The 25,279-nt window shown below is 43.2% G+C and overlaps 1 protein-coding gene and 1 pseudogene across 9 annotated transcripts in view; both read right to left on the reverse strand.

The window, feature by feature from the left end:
- Positions 1–25,279, reverse strand: part of RBFOX1 (RNA binding fox-1 homolog 1) — a 2,027,925-nt gene that overhangs the window by 1,580,179 nt on the left and 422,467 nt on the right. The window lies entirely within an intron of this gene.
- On the reverse strand, positions 21,166–22,456 carry LOC112923221 (keratin, type I cytoskeletal 18 pseudogene; annotated as a pseudogene).

Here is a 25,279-nt window from a genome sequence, read left to right on the forward strand (position 1 = left end):
TTGTGGCTTCCCCAGGATGCTGCAGAATGGCAAGAGAGCTGCTAGGAGAGATGACTGGGTGGTTGGAACTCCAAACCAAGGATGGGAAGAAATGACTCTGAGGTCCTCAAGCCCAACAAAGGGAAAGGAGTAAGTGGCCACAATCATCCCAAAGCTGAGGACATTAATGGAGGTTGGGTCTGTCTCTCTCTTCATTTCATAGGAAAGAAAGGAGGCTCAGAGAGGTTAAGTAATCATGCCCTTATTATCTAGCAAAAGAATGAAAGAGCCAGGAACTTAGCCCAGATGTCTCACACCATACCCTGGGTACCTAAATTTAACACTGAACCAGGCTTAGCTGTTGCTGATCAGGCTGTGGGGCCAACTCTAGCTTCTGCCTGAGGTTTGGCAAATATACTTCTCCATCAGGCTATCCTATTTCTTCCTTGGAGTTTTGTTCCTCCAGTGAGAAAGGCTCACTGCTTTGCTCTGAGATGCTTAAACAGAGCCTTTGGGAGGATCTGTGGGCTGAGAAGGAGGGTCCCAATGTGTCAGTTCCTTGATACACATTGATAGGAGGAGCTCCTTGATAGGTGAGCCAGGCGGAGAGCATTAGTGATCCAGTGGCCACCTCCAATAATTGGGAATGCTTATCCTGGGGCATCACCAGGTTTGTTTAGCTTTCAGATCCTGTCTCTTGCACTGACTACAGTCCCTGGCAAGAACCTGATTTCCTAATGAACTCTGGATAGCTGGTTTCACTCACAGGGCCTGATTTTAATCCTTGGAAAGCAAAGCAGACTTGTCACCGGTTTATCTCTCTCTGGTGGTCAGTGAAGAATGAGATAAAATGAGAGAATGCTTGACAATGGAGGAGGCAGGTCTGATAGCAAATAATAAGGCTGGAAATAATAACACCAGTCATTCCCCTACCCCTGTGGGGATATTAGCACCTTCTACCCACAGTAATGACCTTTATTGATTCACTAGGAGTTCAGATGTGGACGGATATTCCCCACATGTCACCCCAGAGGCCACCCTCCACCCTGCTCTGTGCCCTGGAAGGTCGATCTTTATGGACTGCCTTGACCGATCTCATCTGTGGAGTTTAGCCAAATGGAGACATCACCAAGATAGCAGAGAGTGACAAAAAAAAGGATCAGAATATTTGTCCTTCTGATTCCCTCTCAGAATATTTGTTCTCCTGATTCCCTCTCTGATTGCAGGCTGGCAATGACTTGACTCTCTACTTAAGGTCACACCCAAATCAGGCAATCTCTACTACAGCAACCAGGTTCTGAGAGAACTCTTTCTTCCTCTACCCCTTGAGGCAAAAGAATGGTAAGAGCTTCCCACTGCTGCTAGCCCCAAGGTGCTGTACCACCTCTATTCCCTTAGCTGTGGTCACCCTTTGATAAGTAAGCCTATACTAAACTCACAATTTTTCCATTAGTACATGTCATCTATTTCTGGCAGGGACCCTGACCCACACAGAGTCTAATGTATTTGATCTCCAATCCTCATATACAACTCTTAAAAAAAAAAACAAAAACAAACAAAAAAACCCCAAGCATTATTAGTTTCATGTTAGAGATAAGGAAATGAAGCTTGGGCTTCAAATCTGCATCAATACCTCAAGGCCATAAATGAGTCAAGGGAATTTTGAATTTAGGAGTCTCATTTATATTTGTGACAGATGACCTGGAGGTAAATGAGTGCTTAGTGAATGAATGAATGAAGAATGAACGAATGAACCTATCCTGTTTGACTCTCTCCAACCCAGGGTTTACCTCAACTCCAGGCCCTCAGTCATGGTTGAGGTTCTGAGCTTGGTTCCAAGGAATCACTGCTTGGTGCCACTAGCACTCCCGGTTTCCTTAGAGGCCCTTGGCCCACTTGCCTCCTCCTCAGCTTCCAGCCCGACCCAATACCAGATCAGCTTCTTCTAAGAGCACCATTATTCCAGGAACTCAGTGTTCCCCAAATGGTATTTTTCCACCCCAGAGCCTCCAAGTCATAGCAGCCCTTTGCACTTCATCTACAAAATTTTCCAATATACTGCAGTTTTAGTGGGACTATTAAAAACCTGTCAGAGAAATGCTGGTAATGGCAAAAACATTTCTCAGGGGCCGTCAATTCCCCCACATATCCATCAGAGCTGCCCTGCACAACAAGGAGGCCCTCATTTAGAATGTGTCAATTCTGATTATTAATGTGAGGAAAACACCTGCTAAGTATGTTTGTCTGGGGGGGTGAGCTTGGCAGGAAGCTAGGGCAGCAGCAGCCATGGCAGCAGAGAAAACCCTGGTGTCCAGGCCCAGCTTACTGAAAGGCCACCATAATTAATTAGGATTTGGCTACAACAGCACACATGGAGAGGAAGGAAGGGCAGAGTAGGGGTGAGGAGGGGCAATGCAGCACACAGAGGACAGGCTTCCCCTTGAGCCAGAGAGAGTGCAATTACTACCTCGAGTCCACAGCATACAGGAACACATTCATTTGTCCTGAGATTTATTAGCTCAGGAAATACCTTGGAGACTCCCGGTCCTCAGGGTTTAAATCCTACCAATGGACAGGATAGCTCTGCTTTGGTGTTTCACTAACTAAAGCCCTTTGGATTACTGGCAAATACTTCATCATTTTCACCAGTAAACCAAGTCTATACATTTACTCTATTAATTCACTTGTCCATCTGTCCATCCATCCATCCATTCATGCATAAATATTTATCTCTTTCTCTCTGTCCATGCATTCATCTAATCATGCATTAATTTATGCATTTGTTTTTTCACTCAACTGGTATTTGAGCAATTACTCAATTCCAGACAATAGTGTAGTCATGAAGAATACCAACATGAATTGGACAGAGAACCTTGACCTCAAGGAGCTCTCAGTCTAGACAGAGAAACAGACATGTACTTGGGTAATATGACCTCAGGGAGAATAGATACAGCAGCAGATCATCTGTAAGTGCTGGGAATAGGACCGTCCAGAGGAAACTTCTGAGCTGGGTTTTTAAAGATAATCAGGAAAGGCATGAGTTGGATGAGTTGGGATAGGCAAGTCATCCCAGACATGAAGCAGTATACAAAGAAGCGTATAAGTTTGATTACTGATGGGAATTATAAGAGGGGAGACAGAAGACCAAGAGAGAAACTAAAAAGGCTTTCTGAAGTCTCAAAACATGTAAGCAATGTAATCATAGTGGAACAAGATCCTGGAGAGGCAAGCAAGGAGGCAAATAACACATCATATTCAATGTGGTCTACTCCTTCTGCATCTAATTTGGTGTCCTAAATACAGTAGGAGCCCTACAGCTATTTGTAGAATTCTAGCACTTTACAAATTCAGCCCCATTTCATCAAGTGCTTAATCAATGCCCACATCCATGCAGAGGCATGCATGATGTGCATTCATTAACCACAATACATCAGGACTGAACAGCACCTGGCACAGAGGAGACTCTCCATAATCATTTGAAAAGTGAGAGAACGAATGTTGAGCATGATGCATGTGCTTTGTGTTCATGATGTCATTGTAATACTGTAACCCTACAGAGAAAGTGGTATTGTTATCAAAACCAGAAGCTAGGGGAAATTCAGAAATTTTCTAAAGGCCCCACAGCTGGTGACAGGATAAAATAGGACAAAGGACCTCCAGGAGCTGTGTTTGTCAAAGGACCAAGTGTGGGGCCAAAAGAGTGATGGGAGTTTCACTTGATGCCAAGGTCCTCAGGGGGTATTGTGGAATGGGAATGAAAGAGTGGGGGGTAAGTTTTTTGTTTTGGTTTTTGGTGGGAGAAAGACAAGAAGAAGAGAAAAACCCTAGGATATAACTCTAATTTAGCATCTGGTCATCCACATGGGTCGAGACATGCTCCTCTGGGAGAGAAAGATCTTGATACTTTCTTTGCGTGAATCAACAAGTATCTCCATCAGCAGTACTTGCTGTACCAATTTATGGCTTGGAAAGTGGAAGGGCAAAGAATCACTCTCCCTGGGAGTGGAAAAGTGAGAGATCTCCAAACACAAGGAGCCTTATCTCCTGCACCTGAATGTCCTACTACTCAACCCTCTTCTGGGGGACGATGATCAGAAACCAGCACTCACCAAGGCTTCCATGTCAGAGTAGGTAAGACTGGTTCCCTGGATCTGAGTAGAAAGGCTCCTTTAATGTCAAAAAGGGGGTGGGGAAGAGGAGAAAGGACTTTCCAAATCTTCTCCCTGCTTAAGCTCAACAGCTCCAATTTGGGGGATTATTTTAGGCCTCCTTTTGATGGGGAGCTCAAAGGACAAAGTTTGGGCTGCAAATAAAATTGAGTGCACCACGCAAAGGGGAGTTACATCACGCTAGGAACGTTTTAAGGAGCTTATATGCAACTCGGGAGAAGAGCTTATTACATCTCTGCTTCCAGGGAGCCTGCGGATCAGATTTAATCTGTAAAGAGGCCCCGTCAAGGTCTCCTCTTGGGCCAACGCAGCCTCCAGCAGACCCAAGCTGAACAGTGGTTCTCTCCCCAGCCCCAAGAGAAAGCATACACAGCCAGCCGCTGGGGAGAGAATGTCCAGCTCTAGCCATCTACTCTCCTTTATGCTCCATTTCCCCACCTAATATATAGCTGCTCTGCATACGTAACTTCCATAGGCAGCAAAATTGAGCGTCCTGATTTTTTAATAATGCTAGGCAATAATTTCATCACCCAGATCACTCTCTTTGCCTGTCAGCATAAAGGAGAAAAAAAAAATCCTGTGTTGTTGGATAAACTCACCAGATGGTTCATCTCTATCAACTGCACATTATGCCTGCCATTACATCTCACTCTTTGTAAATCTCAACTGTTTAGCGGCCATCACATCAGTATTTTTTTGCCTAGTTAGCCTTTCAACCTCATTCCCCAAAGTAACCAAACCACACTCAATCCCCCCACGGACCTCTGTTCCCATGCCTGCATTCAGACGCATATGTCTTCTGCTTTATGAGTCACTGTTCGATGCCAGCTAAGTATATTACTGCCTCGAAAATTAACTCGCACACTGAGAATAATCACAGAAAAGAAATTTGTTTTCCTACAAGGTTGTTTTCCAGCTGTTTTAATGCAGACAATTTTACCCTGAAACCCAAATTGAAAAAAAGAGAGACAGAGAGAGAGAGAGACTTTAAAATCTGCATAATTTGAAAGTGCTTAATGTAAATTAGATAGATCAGCCTAATTTTATTTCAGTACTTTTTAATTGCATTTATAATTAGTAAAATACATTAATGTGCTACACAGAAGGTCAGGAGTTCTGGTAAAGGGATCTAATTAAAATGCCCCACTGCATTTCTGTCACACATGCGCCCAAGAACCTGGAAGCCTGCTTCCGTCCATACTCTGGACCAGACTATTTTTAACTCATTTGTGTCTTTATCAAAATCAGCAATCCTGTATCAGACAATCCCTTGTGTGGAATATCCTCACTGTCCATCTCACCCAAGCATTTATGCCTCCCCCTTAGAGACTTCTCAGTGACTCTATACCAAATCTAATAGGCTAAACTCCATTTGTCCTCATGTGGCAAGGTGTTTTTCTTTTTTCTTTTTCTTTTTTTAAAAATTTTTATTTATTTATGATAGTCACACAAAGAGAGAGGCAGAGACACAGGCAGAGGGAGAAGCAGGCTCCATGCACCGGAAGCCCGACATGGGATTTTATCCTGGATCCCCAGGATCGCGCCCTGGGCCAAAGGCAGGCGCTAAACCGCTGCGCCACCCAGGGATCCCACAAGGTGTTTTTCAACAATAGTTTACTTCCCTGCGTTTATTTCCTTTCCATGCCCTTCAATCCATTCAAGCAGAGAAGCCTGTCCATACTTTTGTCTCTGGAAAGGGACCTAATGGCAGCAGGAAGTCCTCCTTGCTTGGGTGGCCATGTGGCCCTGTTTGCTATTCGAGAAGTCTCAAATGAGAACAGAAACCCTGGTCACATTCCATGTAATAAAAACAATAATGCAGTGGTAATAAGATTTAATTTTTCCCTCCTTTATGTGTTGGCAAAGTCATGGTGAAACTAGGTAATATGCCACTATAAAGCCCTGAGTCACTGGGGTCACACCCATTTCACCACACTTCCCACAAGCTCTTTACCAGGGCAGATGGGCACTTTATTTACTCCCTGGAGCTCTTGCCACTGCCTAGCAAGAAATCCTGCTCTCTCTGCACCCTGGCCATAGCCCGAGGGCATATTGAGGACAACGGGCAGTCTATTCACAACACAAAGGCACAAGCTCCCTCTGTCTTTATTCCCTCAAGTCCTAGTCGCAGGATGTCCCGCCCTAGTTTGCTTTTCACTTCTTATTGCCTTGTTCAATGCCCATTATAATGGACATTGTTACCTAAGAGAAATGAGATGGACTCTGTGATCAAGTTCCCCCAGCACATTCGACTAATCCCAAATCCAACTGCACACTGTTGGACTCAAATCATCATGTGTGGCCATAGGGTTAGTCTGGCGCCCATACCCTCAGCACATTTTCCATTTTTCCTGGAATGACCCAACATATTTTACAGCTTCCTATATCTACTCTCCCTACGTATGTATTTCTCTCAGGGTATAAGTAGGATACGTATCTATATATTCAAGCTTATATATTTATATAATTATATACATATAACAGGCATATATACTTAATAGAAGAAATGGGACATGAATATACATCTTTGGAAAAATGCATATTCATTTTCTGAAGCCAGATGTATATTTAGTACATGAAACAGAACACCCATATATAGCAACATTCCCCCTACTTATTTTTTTAATTAATTTAAAAAAATTAAACATACCACATTTTATTCTGGGAACTAACATTTGTTGAATATGTAGATATACTGAGAGATTATACTAAGAGCTATATATATATTGTTTGATTTTTTTTTTCAATGATCCTGACCACAGCCCAATGGAGTAGCTGTTGGAAACCTCCCTTTTGCAGATGAAGAATCTGAGGTTCAGAGAGGCTCACCCAAGGTCCCACAGAAAGTAAGCAGCAGAGCTGAACTTAAATCCAGGTCTGACTCAGGCAGTGGACTGAACCTCCAGGCCATACCCACACAGACCCTAAAGGAATTTATGCCATGCCCACACAGAGCAGGTACCCAGGAGAAACCTCAGAGCTCAGACACCTTGATCATGATTTTGACGGTGGCAAAACTTAAGATCTTCTTTCTGCCTCCATCCATTGGGCAAAACAGAACATCCAACAAAAGTAAAAAAGGAAACAGCAGTCATCTTTATAAGTAATATTTGATATATGCACATTTCATGGAGAAAAGCATAAAGTGAGTGACCTGGCGTATAATACCCAGCTTCCAATTCTTGTCCTAATAATACTGTAATGAAGATGCCTCTACCTTATCATGCCAAACTCTGTAAAGTTCCAGGAATCATCAATTTGTTCAACCTTTCATGCCTTTGCTGTGTCTACCTGGAAGTCTCACATCTTCCTGGGTCACCTGGGAAGCAAACCCTTTCACCCTTTGTTGTTGGTTTGTTTTTTTGTTTTTGTTTTCCTTTCACCCTTTGAAATGGAGCTCAAACATCTCACCAAAGCCTTCTCTGACCCTAGCTATCAGGTAGGTGGCACAGCAATGGGGAGAAATCAACATTGCATCCAGGCTCAGCTATATCATAAGTTGTTGCTTAAATTATCTGAGGGGAAAATCTGTCTTATTTGCAGTATTACTAAGGACAACCATAATCTTAGGGACATCTATATATACAGGGACATCATCTTTTCCATGACTTCTCACATCAACCTGCAAGGTCACATTTATCCCTATTTTCAGATGAGGAAATGGAGATTCAGAGAAGTGAATGAAGTAACATGTCCAAAGTCACACAGCTATGAATAGAACCAGTATTTAAACCCAGGCTGTCCATTCTATGTATTCTCAGGGACTTGCACACAGTATATGCACAATAAATGCTGCTTGAAAGAATATACACTGTGCTTTTACTGAAAGCCTCTTCTATTGTGTCCCATCTAATTAACCTCAAGCAGATGGAGTGAGGATGCCCTTCTAGAACTTGTCCTGCTTGTCCTAAGGCCTCATGACTTACCTAGAAGTCAATATTTCATTATGAGCCCATCATACAGGTCAGTGTAATAATTAATGACTATCTGCTGGTGTGGCTGCTTATCGTATTTTAGCTTAATTCCAATAAAATCTAAATGGTCTATTAATTTTCCTAATAAATTTAGATATGGCCTCTGACCGCAATCTGGCTTTGATTAGCTAACAAAATATTTGAAGATGGGCCAAGCTGGCTCTTTCAAATATTTCAAGCAAATAACACTTAATTGGATTTAGGATTTTCTGCGTCAGTGTATGGCTGTGCTCAGCAGTGAATAAGAGAAGAGGACAGCTTCATAATTGGTCCCCAATGACCCAGAGTTGAGCCACCATGGGGAGCCATCTAAATAAAGGTTTGGAAGCCAAACATGACCAAGACAACAAGAAAATATGTCCTCAGTTATAGGAAGAGCAGAAATGGAGCAGCAGAGGGTACCTTCACAGGAGTACTCACAAGAAGGTCCCACGAACTGGATGTACACAGCTACCTTTCTGAGACTGCCTGCCCCAAATATGTCCTGAAAGTCTACACCATTAATGAAAGCCCAACATATAATTTTTACCCTCCCCCACCCAGAGGGGGGTAAAATGAAGAGAGATGGGGAAATGACAATGTTCTCTTACAGGCTTCTTGCATGAATGCTTCCTCTTATACTTCAGGTCTCGGCATAAATGTCACCACTATAAAGTTCCCCTTTCTCGAACTCCCTAAATAAAGGTGACCCCACCAACCTCCTCAAGAGATTCTTTATCACAGTTTCTTTATGGTAGTTACTAGACTCTATAATCTTCTATAATTATTTTATGTATGTATGTGTTTAATTGTAACCTGCAGAAGGGTAGAGACCTTGGGCATTGACACATAGTAGATACTGAATAAATATTTATTGAATGAGTGAATAACTGAAGAATGATGAGAGGCCCATACAGATGTTAATCTGGAAATAAGAAACAGAAAAAGATAACAGAGATGGAGCATACCAGGTCTGGAGTCAAATAGCTGAGTTTAAATCTTGGCATTGCCTCTTGCTAGCTGGATGACCATAAATTACTTAACCTCTCTGTACCTCAGTTTCTTCATCTGTAAAATGAAGTTAATATTAGTGTCTCTCCTATAGAATAAAAGTACCAAATAAGTGTTGATGTATAAAATCCTCAGTAAAATAGCTAGAACAGAATCAGTGGTCATAAAAGGCCATTGTGGTCGTCACTGTCATCCTCCTCCTCATCAACATCCTCAGAATATGGAGACACCATCTGCTTCAGCCCTGCTTCACCCCTGGGATCTGACTCTCTAGCCCCATCCTAGCTCATCTTTGAAACCTAATCCGTGGCACCACTGCCTCTTCTCTTCTTATCTCTGACCCAATAGAATACTCTTTGAGACCACTGATTACATCATACATTTATCCACTGTCTGCTGTAGACAATCAACGTGTATTGATGAGGTTACTGATGCTAGATGGACCAACCCAACACTGATTTTATTCTTGGGGAAAGGGGCAACCTTTCCCCAGCAGGTTTGCATCTTCTATGTCCTGAAACCTACCCCATGTTGGCTGCAACAGCGTTGTTTTTTTTTTTTTTTTAATTTTTATTTATTTATGATAGTCACACACAGAGAGAGAGAGAGAGAGGCAGAGACACAGGCAGAGGGAGAAGCAGGCTCCATGCACCGGGAGCCCGACGTGGGACTCGATCCCGGGTCTCCAGGATCGCGCCCTGGGCCAAAGGCAGGCGCCAAACCGCTGCGTCACCCAGGGATCCCCAGCTTTGTATTTTAGAATCCTGTCCCAGATGCTGGTGGGCTCACTGTTCCTGACCACAGCCTTTGGGCAGATTATGACCATCCATGACAGCTCACCAAAGCCTAACCATGCCTTCATAGATATAAAACTCTTCTCTCAACAAACTGAGCCAAACTGCAATACCCCCTATGGCCATCTAGAATGCACTGCTCATCCCTATGCAAACGTGAAAAACCAAATGCACTGCCAAAGTTCTCTGAAAAGGGGGGGGGGATTATTGATGCAAGTGGTGAGTGTTGTCAGACCTGTCACTGGAGAGTAAACAAAACAACTCACTCATTAGAGGATGCGAGAGAGATTGTGAGGCTCTAATAGTTTTGGAAGGCAATGAAAAGAAGCAAATGCTTTTCCCTTGGACATATGCAGAAGGAAAAAAATGGAACTGTGTATCTTCTAGGCTTAAAATCAGATGTAATGAGGGAAGTATAGACATATCTAATGGAGGAAACTGATCTATGTAGAGTGCCAGAAAAAAATTTCTTGAAAAGTGGCACTGGTGCTGAGACTCACAAGAAAAATGGCCAGGGAATGGGGAAGGAAAAGAATTCCAAGCTAAGGGGAAAACATGTTGAAAATGACAAAGTAGAATAGATCTTGGCCCTTAATAGGAACTGAGCAGCTCAGTGTAATTGGGCATAGTGAGTGAAAAGGAGAGAGAAGGGAAATAAAACTGAAGTAGAATCCTATCTTGCATTTACAGATGTCTCAATCAATTTGTGCTACTAAAACAAAAGTACCATAGGTGAGTTGGTTTCCACAACAAACAGTTATTTCTCACAATTCTGGAAGCTGGGAAGCCTTAAGATCAAGGTGCTGGCAGACCTGGAGTCGGTTGAGGATATGCTTCCTGGATTGCAGATGGCCATCTTTGTGCTGTGTCCTCATATGGCAGAGAACAGATAGAGGGGAGGGAGCTCTAGTCTTTTCTCTTCTTACAAGGACAATATTCCATCATCCAGGCTCCAACTTCACAATCTCATCTAGACCTAATTGCCTCTTAAAATCCCTACCTCCTGATACCATACAAGTGCATATGCATTTCGGCATATGACTTTAGGGGGTGGGCAGGGCACAAACGTGATGTCTGTAACAATGGGTTAGGTCTTTTGTTAGGTGTTTCATATCCACTGCCACTGATCTGCAGACACAACACAACAAAGGTAGGGATTACTTTTCCCATCCTCCAAGTATGAAACTGAGATCAGATAATTTGTGAAGCTTGATCAATAGTCATACAAGCAGGGAAAAGTAGAGCTGGAGTTTGAAGCAAGGTATATCAGTTTGCATGTGATTCCTCTTGGTTTTCCAAGAGCCAGATGGAGGAGAATGGATATGTGCCTAAAGGCACATGCAGGGGATGTGAACACTGGGATCCCATGTGACGTGTGAGCTTCCATCTTGCTTTATGTCGCCACGATAGGATTGCAGCCTCTTGGCTGCTAATACTTAAGAGATGCCACCAGCCTCTGCCGAGATTTAATATTGGTTTAGCAGTCAGGAGTTAATTAAATGTTAATGTTCAGTCACTTGAAATTAAACATTAGGAATCTCAGCTTTATTTGTAAGTTTCTTAAGCCATCATTGAGGTGTTCTTCCTGACTCCCTCCCACTCCTGCTGGGCTGCCTAACTCCTCCGGCTGGATCCCCCATCCACAGGCAAACTCATTTTGCTCACCGCATGCCTTGACACACAGCATTTGACCTGCCCGACAGCCATACTCCTCTAGGGAGCAAATGTAAAAGGTTGAACACACACACACACACACACACACACACACGCTGACATAGTTTCACGGAAGGTAAGCCTACCTATAAGATCATAGCTATTTCAGTATTTGTGACATTTTATAGACAACGCAGCACTCTCAGGGACATAATTGAATTTGACCTCATGGTGAGATGATAGCAATGATGATAATGATATTGGAAGAGGAGGAGAGATGAGGAAGAAAAGAAGACGGTGAAGGCAAAGATGGAAGGAAAGGAGGGAGATGAGGAAAAAGAAAAAGGAAAGGGAGAAGGAGAATTTATTTATTTTTAAATTTATTTTTTAAAAAGATTTTATTTATTTATTCATGAGAGACATACAGAGAGAGAGAAAGAGAGAGGCAGAGACACAGGCAGAGGGAGAAGGGAGCTTGACATGGGACTTGATCCCGGGTCTCCAGCGCTAAACCGCTGAGCCATCAGGGCTGCCCGAGAAGGACAATTTAAATGTTTTCTGTTACATTTTCATGTAATATTCACAATAACCCCAGAAGACAGATACACATAGAGAAACTAAAGCCCAGAGAGGTTAAATCATATGCCCAAGATCACACACAGAATGAGATGTCAAGATTGATACTTCAAATGCTCACTCCCTTAACTACAACTGATCTTATTATACATGTGAAAAAGTGCAGTTCAAAGACTAGATTTGGTCAAGACACCACAGTTTTATTTTACCCATATATGAGGTAATAAAGCTCAGAGAGGTAAATTGCCCATCCAGTGTCACACAGCTTGATGTGAGGTTCAGGGCTAGAATCCTGGTTCCTGTCTTCCAGGAAGTATGGGTGTGTGCATGCATGTACACACACAGGTCCAGGCTCCTTCCAAGCCTGGAACTCTCTCCTAGTGAGTAGGATATCCTAGCACCCTTGGTAAGTTGCCAAGTTCCTAGCTGCCTTTAGGTTCAGAGTGCTGTTCTTAAGTAGCTAAGTAGTGGGAGAAACAGGTGGAGGGGGGAGTGACACTCCATCTCTTCCCAGAAAGGCAACATCACTTGTGGCTGCACATCCCTTTCGGGACTCTGGCCAGTGCCAAACTGGCTCTAGGATCTTTCAGTGGCAGGAAACCTGTGCCCTAGCGCCAACACCAATGTACTGAATTGAAAATCAAAGTAAATCTGCACAAGGGAGATGTCTAATCAAGGCTCAGGTTTGCATTTCCTTCTCAATGGTGTGTTGACAAAACAAGAAAAGACAGAAACAAACATGGTTAAGCTAACTTTCTTTCAGAGGCCATTCAGGGAGAAGTGAGAATAGAAGGGCTGCCTAAGGCCCGCAGGGAAGAGCTAGAGGGACTGGTCAGTACAGGAGGGCTACACCAAGACTGGGCTCCCATCTTCCTAAGCACTTCCCAAGCTAAGCAGCAAAGGTAAAGAAATCTGAGGTCAGCCCAACAGGGAGGGGACCCATGGGGGAAATGACTCTCCAGATACCTGGACTGCCTGAGGTTTAGAAAATATGAAGTATATATAGTTGTGGCACTGTTTCTCCAATATATTCAAAAGAACTTAGGAAAGGACTACAGATGGTTAGAACAGGAATAGTAACAGTGCTGCCCATTTATGGAAAAGCTGCTCTCTGCCAGGAGTATACACAACGCCATTTCTTCAACAGTCTTGCCCCATGGTCTATTTCACAGCCCCTGAGACTGGGATCCCAAGATTCTATTATTATTATTATTATTTTTTCACATTTTTAAAATTTAAATTCAATTTGCCAACATATAGTATAATGCCCAGTGCTCATCCCATCAAGTGCCTTCCTAAGTGAAGATTTTAAAATACTGCCTAAACATAACCCGCTGAAGGGTTCGGAAATCACCCCTTCCAAGTGGCTTGCTTTACAGAAGAAGAGACAGGCTCCAGGAGGGCAGAGCTGTGCCAAGATCATCCTGAAAGTCCTGAGCATCTCAGGAACCTCTAAGCCCCAGAGGCAACCCCACAAAATCCAGATGGTGGGCTCAGTCACCTTGCTGGTCATATTCAAAGTCACCATTCGGGCCACGGTGGCAATCTTCATTTTCCCTATCTCTACATTTTCAGGGAACAAAATCTCTTTAAGTGGAAATTGAGCAAAGTGTATTTAGATCAATCAAATGTGTCACGGGTTTGTGAGATCACTTCCTTTTGAATCCCTAAGGTCCAACTCCTGCTTTGGCTAACATTTTCTACTCTTCAGAATGTAGTGTGGGGCCAGAAAGACCCGGATTTGGATGTAGCTTGAATACTTACTGTTAGGTATCTTTGGCAAGTCACATTAAGTTTGCCAAGCCTATTGTTCCTGGAAATGGGAAGGCTACCCATCCATCCCACAAACTTTTGAGTCTTTGCTGCATGACAAGCACTGTCATAGGTGCTGAGAGTTGAACAGTGGACAAGACGGACCAAAACTCCATGTTCTTGGCTAATATCCAAGTGGGGATAATAATAGGATCCAGACTGTGGGTTGGTTGTTAGGCCAGAAGAGATATTGCATGTAAAGTTCTTTGAATAATGCCTCCTGGTAAGCCACCATTTAACAAATCATGTCTGTTAAAATAATAAAAGTATGAATATTCTATGATCACTTTTTGTTTTTAAAGATTTGAGAGAGAGTATGAGAGCAAGCATAAGCCGGGGATGGGGCAGGGCAGGGGTACAGAGGGAGAGGAACCCCAGGATCAAAACCTGAGATGAAGACAATTGCTTAACCTACTGAACCACCCAGATGCCCCATTTGTTGATCACTTCTAAAATTATTGGCCAAGCTACCTATTTTTTTTTAAGGCAATAGAAAATTTTTAAAAAGGAAAATAGTTGATTACATAGTTTGGTGAGCATTTAAGCATGTGCCTTTTGATGATTGAGGTGACTCAGTATGGGAGAAATTGAAAGAAGATCTAGCATATACTCCCATAAAAGTAGTGCAGGGTGCTGAGAGCAGCTAGAGAGACTTTGGAAGAGCTTCTTGCTGCTGCCAGGGCAGGGCGGTGACACTGGCATGGCATGTGCCAGACATTTCACCGGTCTTCTTGCCTCTCACTTTCATGCAACCCCATGTGGCAGGGTGCTATTATCTCCATTTTACCAAGGAGGGAGCCGAGGCACAGAGAGGGTAAGAAATGTTTTCCCCTGGTAGGGCCAAGATGTGAACTCAAACCCCTAACGCCACCAGGAGCATTGTTCTTTTCACTGCATGTGTGCTGCACTTGTGAGCATTATGAGTCATTTTATTTTCTTTTCATCATCTTTTTAAAGACTAAGCTTGCTACTTCTGGCAGACGAGGAGATAAAAACAAAGCTGTTCAGACAGTCCCATCCTTCTCTGCACCTTTGACATTAAAAAATGCAGGGATTTCTCCTTCTTAAAAGCCTTTTCCAAATACACCTCATTCTTTTCTCCTTCTTGGGGACATGCTAGGCTCCTTTTCCAAGTTGGCAGTTAGGCATGGCCACATGACTGAGTTAGGGTGGACAGAGCAGGAAGGGGAAGGACTGCTGGCCACTCCCAGACTTAACTGATACAAATTCTATATATGACACCCTTGCCCTCCTGTTCCTTGGAAGTCTGATAGTGAGAATTAGGAGCCACAGAGTGGTAGGAGCCTGGGTCTTGAATAACTGCAAGGAATAGAGTGCCCATTCCTCGTGGATGGTCACACATCCAACGAGAGAGAAATAAATCTTCCCTGCAATAAGCCCCTCAGATGTGCAGGTGTATCTGTTACAGCAGCAAACCTTAGCTAGCCTCAACAGCAGGCTCTTTTCCTTAAGGGTAAGAATTATTCTTATTAAAGTCTATAATCTGGGCACCTAGCAAAGGGCCTGGCATATAGTAAATTTAGCAAGACTGGCCTGGTGATTAGGAGAATGATTTCTGAGATCAGGTCAGCCCAGATCTGAGCACTAGCTCTGACACCTATGAGCTGTGGAAGACTTCAGGAAGGTAACTTAACCTTTCTGAGCTTCCATCGTTTCCTTGTTAAAAGCATGATATCAACTACATAGTCATGCATCCTAAGGTATGGTTGGGAAAAATGCTTAGCCTGCAGAGATCACATGATAAGCTCTCAGTAGCTATAACATTCTACTAGTAGTACTGTTACTAGTGATAATGATGCGATAGTGCTGATTAACTGATACTATGAAGTGCCCAATAGTAAGTGCTTAAGACTTGACCCGAATATATGCACATGTGTGCGTACACATACATCTCACTCATATCAATATATACAAATAAGCAGGCTTATAAACTTCCTAAAGTCACTTCTAGATACAATGAGGGCTCTGTCCCTTTCTCACAAGCATTTATTGTCACCATCCATAGCTTCTCCTTCTCCACCCCGCCCTCCTCTATGCTGCTATTTCCCTGGGTTCTTAAAAATTATAATTAATTCAGACTTTGGACTCTCAGGATTATAAGGTATTATAGGAAGGTAGAGCTAAGACAAATGCTTTAATTCACCAGCTGCCATGTATTTAATTAGAGATTCTGATGAGTCCTCCTTACAGAGATATGGTTCCTACTTCTTGTTGCATGAGAGTGAGGGAGAGGGAGTGTAGAAAGGAGAGGGAGAAGGATTTGTACACAAGGACTCCAGGACTCTCAAACTTTTGGCTAGCATGGACTGCTAGTCTGTCACATGAGCATCAGCTGGAAGCAGAGCAGTGTTGGCTGCCAGCCCTCTGCCATGTGTGGTGGGCAGGGGGAGATGTCTTGAACGAGGCTTCTATTTTCCTAGAGTACAGGAAAACCCTACATATGGGGGTGGAATGGGATAGGGAATATTCACAGATCTAAATTGCTTCTGGGGCTCCTTATATTTGTTTCTTTTTAATTTTTCTTATAATTTGGGAAGGGGTGGAGCAAAAAGCATTTGACTCTCAATGACAATACAGCTCTCAGGATGCTTGGTATGTGTTTGTGCGTGCACACATATGTATATCTCACACTCGCTGATGAGGTTAGCAGTTTGGTAAATAAGGTTTATGTTTGCCCTTGTGGAGGGAAACAATTGTTCTCTTAAAAAAAAAAAAAAGAACGTTTGCTGCACCAAGTGTCTCTAACGAGGACAGTAGTTAATAAAATTAAAATCCAGGGTGTAAACAGAAGATTTGACAGATTCACTCATTTCTTCTCCCCAGCTGGGGTAAATAATGAGTTTCTGGTAAACAACAGAGACTGGGTTGCAGCCCCAGAAGTGTGGTCAAACTGGTGTCATATTTTGAGCAGTCAAATCTCTACCTGTGCAAAGGGGTTCATAGACAATCTTCCCAATACCATACAAGTCAATCACTAGATTAGTTCCACACTACAGACCATGGCCCTGTGGCTTCTTTTCCCACCTTCCTGGCAGGGGTAGAGGGGAGGTCTTCAGATGCTCAGAGTCAGGGTGTTTTGTGGTTGGGCCCTGTGCTGCCTCCTATAGTCTCTGCTCAATTTTTTCAACAAAGCCAATGTCCTTCCACAGAACATCTAATTCTTTACTGAATTCGAACACTACAATCCTGGCATATTCTTCCTCTCCAATGTTACTTATTAGCTCTCACCAATGTGTGGGACCATCAGACCGCCTCAAGAAGTTATCGTCAGTGGACCTTGAACATCCAGGCTCACTCTACCAGCATCCCTCCATTGGTGGTGTGACCCTCTCCTGAGATGCCTTCCCCGTACCCCGCATTTTGCCAAACCTCACTCTCCAAGATCCCATTCTCTGCCACCTTGTCTACAACATTCTTATATATCTTCCTCTGCTTTAGCAGTCATATATGATTGCTTATAATTTTATTTTTCTCTGTTGTAGATCTTGTCTTCCAACCTTAACCATAAAGCCTTTGAGGACATAAGACAGGTATATACACTGCCATCTGATCATGGATAAGCATAATCATGGAACCCAAATTCCAAAACCTTACTATCGTGCTGATTTATCCCGGGAGAGGATTATATTGAGTCTCCTAGGGCATAAACTCACAAATAACTTCTGACTAAGAAGCTTCCGTGTGTGTTAGAGAACACCTCATTAGAACCAGGAATAGATTCATTAGAACCAGGTCCTCAAGGAGCAGAACCCTGGACAGTTGTGCTGTTGGGTGTATGCACTTGCTTCCTTTTCTCCCAATGGAAGGCCTTGTATGGTCACTACAGTCTTCTTCACAAAGAGAAATATTGCTAGCTCATCTTGTTTCATCATGTTTCATCCTACCTTTCTGACCTCTTCCCATTCCTTCCCTCCCACCATTCCCAGATGAGACCAAACACCAATTTCACACTGTCATCTCATTAAGAGTCTGATATGAAGCTAGTCAAACGTGAAATGGGGTTCAGTGAGTATATCCAGCCAGGCAAGAGAGAAGCATCATTAAAGATAACGTCCAGGTTGGGCTTGGGCAATGGTCAGGCTAAGATGACTGAATTTTATCCCAGGATGAGATAGATGGGGAGACTATGAAGAAATGTTAGGGGACACCTTGGTGGCTCAGCGGTTGGGCTTCTGCCTTTGGCTCAGGGCGTGATCCCAGGTCTGGGGATCGAGTCCTGCATCAGGCTCCCTGCAGGGAACCTGCTTCTCCCACAGCCTGTGTCTCTGCCTCTCTCTCTCTCATAAAAAAAATAAATAAAATCTTAAGAAAAAAAAAGAAAATGGAAGGATCATCCATTTTATCCTCATGGGTAAATAACAGAACCCCTGGAACCAAGCTTTGCTCTCAACATAAAGGTAGCCCAGAAACTTCTCAAGTCTAAAACAAGCCCAAATACATCTCTTCATTATGGTCCCTGTTACTTTCTTTTATCATTTATTTGCATTTCTGAATTCCTCTCTTGACCGTGATTTCCCTGTGGAAAGGGGATAGTATCATTGGCAACTTGAATCCTGAGAATTTAGCACATAATCTGGAACTTTGTAAGTTTGTTGAATGAACAAATGAGCAAGTGAGTAGAGGGGGGAGGGTTAATCCTTAACTTTTGGTACCCATCTTTGGAAAAAAAATTCACTTTTTATTAATAGCTGAACAAATACAAATTAAAATAATCTGGAGGTATTATTTTAGACTAAATCAATGAAAACATTTCTAAAACAACAATACCCAATGCTGTAAAGCCTGCATGTGAAATGACATCTGTATTACATTGGTGTTAAGTTGATACAGCTCTCCTAAAATCAGTAAATCTCTCATTTACTAATTTAACAAACATGTACCAAGGGCCTACCATGTGCTAGGATAGTAAGGAGGAATTAAGGAGGGTAAAAATACAGAACCTCTCCTAGAGGTAGAAACACAATAAACAAGTAGTCACAAAAGTCTCATGAATAACAAAAAAGAGAAGGTATCAAAGATAACTTGGGAGGTTAGGGATGGGTTTTCCTGTGAGCTAAGAGCCAAAATGAGATTTCAAGGCTGACATCAGAGAGGACAAATATCCACCATTTGTTTTGATGTGGATGGAACTGGACAGTATTATGCTGAGTGAAATAAGTCAGTCAGAGAAGGACAATCATCATATGGTTTCATTCATATGGGGAATATAAGAAATAGTGAAAGGGATTTATAAGGGAAAGTAGGGGAACTGAGTGGGAAAAATTAGAGAAACAAACCATGAGAGACTCCTAACTCTGGTAAGCAAAAGGTTACAGAAGGGGAGGTGGGTGGGGGGATGGGGTAACTGGGTGACGGGCAATGAGGAGGGCATTTGATGGGTTCAGCACTGGGTGTTATACTATATGCTGGAAAATCGAACTTAAATAAAAACAAATGTAAAGAAAAAGATTTCAAGGCTGAGCAACAGTATATCTAGGAGGGAGAGGAAAAGAGAGATGAGATGAAGATGAGAAAGACATGCTTCATGTGAGAGACAGAGAGAAGAATGGGGGGGGAGTCATGTGTGGTGGGAAGACTGAAAAATAGAAGTGGGTCTAAATCAACAAGGGCCCTGGAAAGTGTATCAAGAAGTTTGGATTATTCTAAGGGTGATAGGACCTTTACAGGTAGGTGATATGATCAGATGAGCCTATTGAGAGGACAGCTCTATCAGTCAATAGAAAACTGGTGGGATGGGGTGGGCCTAAATGGGAGAATGGAAGTAGGAGGTGGTTTCAGCAATCCAGAAGTGAGATGATGTTAGCGTGGGCCAAGGTAATGGGAAGTAGGAATGAAAAGAGGTAGATTAATTAAAAAAATTGGAGACATTATTGAGAAAACCTGGTAATTTACAGGATGTGAGAAGTACAGAAGGATCATCACAGATGAGGAACCAGTGCAGAGGATGCATGAATTGAGAAGAGAACACAGAAAGGTGGACAGCACACAGCAAGGGCCATCAGATAGCCCATCTCTTTAACTCTCCTCCTGGGAATTTATCTTAGGAATAATTCAGGAAAAGGTAATAGCTGTAGGACCTAAAGTATCTGTGATGACATCATCTATAAAAAAACTGGACAACCTAGATACCTAATGATGATAGTGCTTATTATGTATTAAGCATTGTTCTGAGTATCTGACATGGAAAAATTCATTTAATCCTAACAACAACCCTATAAAGTAGGTCCTGGTGTACTTCCTACCTCATAGATGAGCAACTGAGGCACAGAGTCAGGGTTTGGACCAGGAAATCAGCCTCCTCAGAATATACCTAGATCTACTACCTCTCTCTATAATGGGAAAGTTTCAGTAAGGTTAAATGCATCAGTAGGCTGGAATCTTAGACAACTACTAAACAATCATTAAGGTAATTCCATGGAAACAAGGAAAATGTGTCTGGTGTATCATTAAATAAAAAATCAGGGGAAATGGTGTGTGAAGTCTGAAAATAATTATATTAAAAGATGTGCACACATGGGTCAGATTTGGAGAAGAATTTACCATGATGAAAACAGATGTGTTTTTCAGGTGATGGGATTAGGGTGATCTTTATAATCAATTTGTCTTATATTATTGTTGATACCCATATTTTATTTAATGAAAAAGTCAAAACTAGACACAAAAAATGTATGAGCTACAAAATTCCAATTTATGAAATAGAAAAACAGAAATGGATAATCCATAGGGAAAGAAATCAGAACAGTGGTTGCTTCAGGTTGGGGGACCCTAGATTGTCCAGGGGCATAAGATACATCCTTTTTTTTTTTAAGATTTTATTAAAAAAAAAAGATTTTATTTATTCATGAGAGACACCAAGAGAGAGGCAGAGACATAGGCAGAGGGAGAAGCAGGCTCCCTGCAGGAAGCCTGATGTGGGACACGATCCCAGGACTCCAGGATCACACCCTGAGCCAAAGGCAAACGCTGAACTACTGAGCCACCCAGGCATCCCAGCATAAGATACATTCTTAGGGGAGGGAAACATTATAGAGATGATTCTCACACAAGTATATTTTTGTCAAAACTCACTGAACTGTACTTTTGAGATTTCATTGTATGTACATTGTTTCTTGTATATAAACAATGCCTCAATTTTTTTTGACCTCTGAATCTTTTTATTGGCCTCCTGCTCCTCAAAGGGTACCCTGTTTTGCTGCCTCAACACCTCAGAATTTTGGTGTCACTGGTCTCAGATCCCACCTTACTGTCCATGATCTTGCGGGTGATGGTCTTCTGGATGGTCTGCAAGGAGTTGTTGACCAGGGTGTCAGTAAGACTGAAGTCTTCCCCATCTTCCAACAGGTGACGGTAGGTGGCAATCCCAGCCTCCATCTTGACCTTGACATTCATCAGGGCCTCATACTCCTGGGCCTGGCGCCCCGCCCCCTGCCTGGGTCTGGGACAGCTCTGATTCCAGGTGCAGCAGGACCCCGTTGAGTTGCTCCATCTGCATCACATAGTGGGTCTCGACCTCCCTCAGGCTGTTATCCAAGCTGGCCTTCAGGTTTCTCATTGAGTCCAGGTTGATTTCCAAAGACTGGGCGGTACGTCTCAGCTCCGTGAGGGTCATCTCAGCTTCTCCTATCTCAGGGGTCTGTGTGGTGACTACTGTGGTGCTCTCCTCGATCTGCTGGGACCAGTACTTGTCCAGCTCCTCCTGGTTCTTCTGAGCCAGCTCATTATACTGGGCCCAGATATCTGCCATGCTCTCGCTGAGGTCCTGATATTTGGGGACATCCAACTCCACCGTCAACCCAGAGTTGGCAATTGGTTTTGTAGACCCTTTACTTCCTCCTCGTGGTTCTTCATGAAGAGCAGCTCCTCCTTGAAAGCCTCGATCTCTGTCTCTAGCTGCAGCCGAGTGACATTGGTGTCATCAATGACCTTGTGGAGTCCATGGATGTCACTCTCCACAGACTGGTGCATGGCCAGCTCCATCTCATACTTGACTCGGAAGTCGTCAGCAGCAAGCCAGGCATTGTCAATCTGCAGAACGATGAGGGCATTGTCCACAGCACTTGCAAAGATCTGAGCCCTCAGGCCCTCAGTGGTCTTGAAGTAATGCCCCCCAGTCTCTCTGACCTGGGGTCCCTTCTTCTCCAGGTGTTCCCAGATTTTCATCTCCAGTCTCAGATTATCAGCTTCCAGGCTCCTCACCCTCTCCAGGTAGGAGGTCCTGGTCATTCAGGTCTTGCATGGTCTCCTTCTTGCCCTGGATGCCCCCTATGCCCGCCAGACCCCCAGCCATACCCGTGGCCAGGCCCTCGGACCCTCAGTCGCCCCAGAAGCTGGTGGAGCAGGATGCGGAGGTCTGGGAGCCTGAGCCCCCCACACCTGCATAGATGTTGGCTGCACAGCTGCTGATTGGCCGGACCTGGTGGCTGGGCAACTGCATGGAGCCCAGGGACCGGTAGTTGGAAGAGAAGGTGGAATGGGTGGTGAAGCTCATGCTGTTTCGGAGAGTAAGAGGCTGACTTAGGAGGCCAGGACTCAGGCTTGGGCCAGGCCAATGCCTCAATTTTTAAAATAGTACAGGATGTATGATAGTTAATTTTGTGTATCAACTTGACTCAATCAGGAGATGCCCAGATATTTGGTTAAATATTATTTCTAGGTGTGTCAATAAGGGAGTTGCAGATGAGATTAGCATTTGAACTAACAGATCCAGAATATGACCCTCCCCCAGGGTCATGGGCACCATCCTATCTTTTGGGGCCTGAATAGAAGAAAAGTCAGAGAAAGGAAGGATTCACCCCATCTCTTCGGCCTGGTTGAGGTGTGACATCTCATCTCATCTTCTACCCTGGGACTGAGATTTACACCATTGCCTCCCTTGGTTCTCAGGCCTTCAGACTCAGACTGAATTTACAACCAGCTTTCCTGGATCTCCAGCTTGTCACATTGTGAGACTTCGCAGCCTTCATAACCATTACCTATCTGTTTGTTGGCCTGCCTATCTATTGGTCTTGTTTCTCTGGAGAATCATAATTCAGGGGGACAGTCAAAACAAAGTTTTCCATTTTGCATTTCCTTCTTCTATGAAGAAGTCATCATTTTCTGACTATCAATACCATCCAGGACAACCAGCCCATTTCTCTGCCCAATTTTCTCCTTATAGAAAAGTTAATTTCAATGGGGTGGCATAATTCCCTAAAACAGAGTCCTCCACCAGACCAATTCCAGCCTGCTACTAGAAATAAAATTTATTGGAACACAGCATATCCATTTGCTAATATGTCTATGGTCGCTTTCCAGTACAATGCAGAGTTGAGCTGTTTCAACAGAGACCGTATGGCAGACAAAGCCCAAAATATTTGCTATGTGGATCTTTACAGAAAAATCTTGCTAGTTTCCTCTCTAGAGAATACTTGGAAGTATGTATGGGTGTTGGAGGTTGTCACAGGGACTGACCTGAGGGCCACAATTGGTGTTTACTTGGCACAGTTACCTACTGCACAGTCTAGTGAAGAACTGCCCTGTCCAGTTCTAGTAATAGTGACTGCACTGAGAAACTCACTTTCCAAGCAGGTTCAGAACCTAGAGGAGGCAGCTAGAGTCAAGAGTCAGGGTTCCACAAATTAAAGCTCTCCACTATTTCATTTTCCCCACTTGGAGAGATGCATTGTTCCTCCTTTGTTCTATCTTTAGGCAAGAGGCATCAGAGAAGCACCCACCTCTTAGCTTCCCTAACTTTATCTAACTTTTCAGTTACTGTTTGACAGCTTGTCTCACAGGTTCCCTTAGGACCTAGTTTTAGAATCAAGAAGAAGGGTTTTAAAAGTTGCCAAACCCAAGTTTAACAGAAGGAGACAGAAATACCCGCCAGGGTTCTAACTTGTTTTATCACACATTCCCCACCTCTCCCATGTGGGACTGAGACAGGGTGTTCTGTTTCTCATATCAGAATCGTCACTTCAGAGTTTACAAAGTACTTACTGGATGCAGTAGATGCTGCTCTGCATGGTAGACTGTGTGGATAGCGTCACTCCCGGTTTTACAGAGAAAGCAAAGGAATGATTTGCTCAAGGTTAAGTGGGTAAATTTGACTTAAACAGGGTCTGCTGACTTCAAGTTGGGAGGCCTTTCTCAGGAGCTGCCTGTTAATATTTGTACTCAAGCACTTTAACAGTGGAATTCCAGAAACCTTGCATCCTTTCAAGAGCAAGGCTAGAGGGCAAGGGATGGGAAGTACGGCAGGATTCAGGCTATTTTGCTTGTGAACACTCACATGTCTATCTTTGCAATAAACTCAGCATTTTTGAGGGCTAAGGCTATGTATTATTCATTTTAATCTCATGGCATCCCACAGCCTAGTATCACACATGATACATAATACGCACATAATAAATGTTGGATGAATGAACAAATACATGAATGAATAAATGAATGAAAAGAACTCATCATATCCCCTCTAACCTTCCCTTTACCAAGAAGGAATCAGAAGATAGCAAAGTATGAAAGAAAATTAAAATGATAGCTCACATAAGATACCTAACCCTCTTCCAAACATACATACATTTTACCTCATGTGTTCACTTCAACAGCATCTGAATTTGGTGCTACTCTCATCTCCATTTACTTTACAAATGAGAAGACTAAAGATCATGCAAGTTAGCAAACTCAGCCAATGCTTATTCTGATTCTTAACATGACCCAAGGTCATAGGGTAGGGGAAGAAGAGCTGGCATATGAACTCAGGCCTGGAAGCCTTTCGTCTTGGGACTCATAATGACCCTACTATTTCGCATTTGATGCTAAATGCTGGGGCAGTGCAATCCCATCATCCCATTGCAGGGTGGGGTTGGAGGGGTCGGGGTCGGGCAGGCATCCCTTTTATACGATGGATGTATTTCTAATGGAATCCACACTAAACCCAGGGGAACAGAGAAGGAAGACTGCTTAGCTTGTCAGCATTCCTAAGAAGCAACTCTCTCCAGAAAAGTACCTGTAGAGACATAGAGATATGTGGATACATGGATATTTGATTCTGTAGTTTCAATAAAACAGAGCTTGGGCCCCACACTATGTGATAAATGGTTCAATAAGTAGGGTAATATAATGCAGTCAGAAAGAAATACATTTTTATGTGCCAAATGGAATTGTATAACACCAGCTACAGCTTGGGTGATCATCTAATGAAAATGCCTTTGTGCTGGGTTGGAAATGCAGGGGTGAGGAAAGCTCAAGTTTGAAAGTTTAACAACTGTGCACATCCTAACTTTTTGCAATGTAAATTCAAGATAAATTGAGCAGTTTAGAGAGAGAGAGATAC

Source organism: Vulpes vulpes, chromosome 3 (genome assembly GCF_048418805.1).
Source record: "Vulpes vulpes isolate BD-2025 chromosome 3, VulVul3, whole genome shotgun sequence".
NCBI lineage: Eukaryota > Metazoa > Chordata > Mammalia > Carnivora > Canidae > Vulpes > Vulpes vulpes.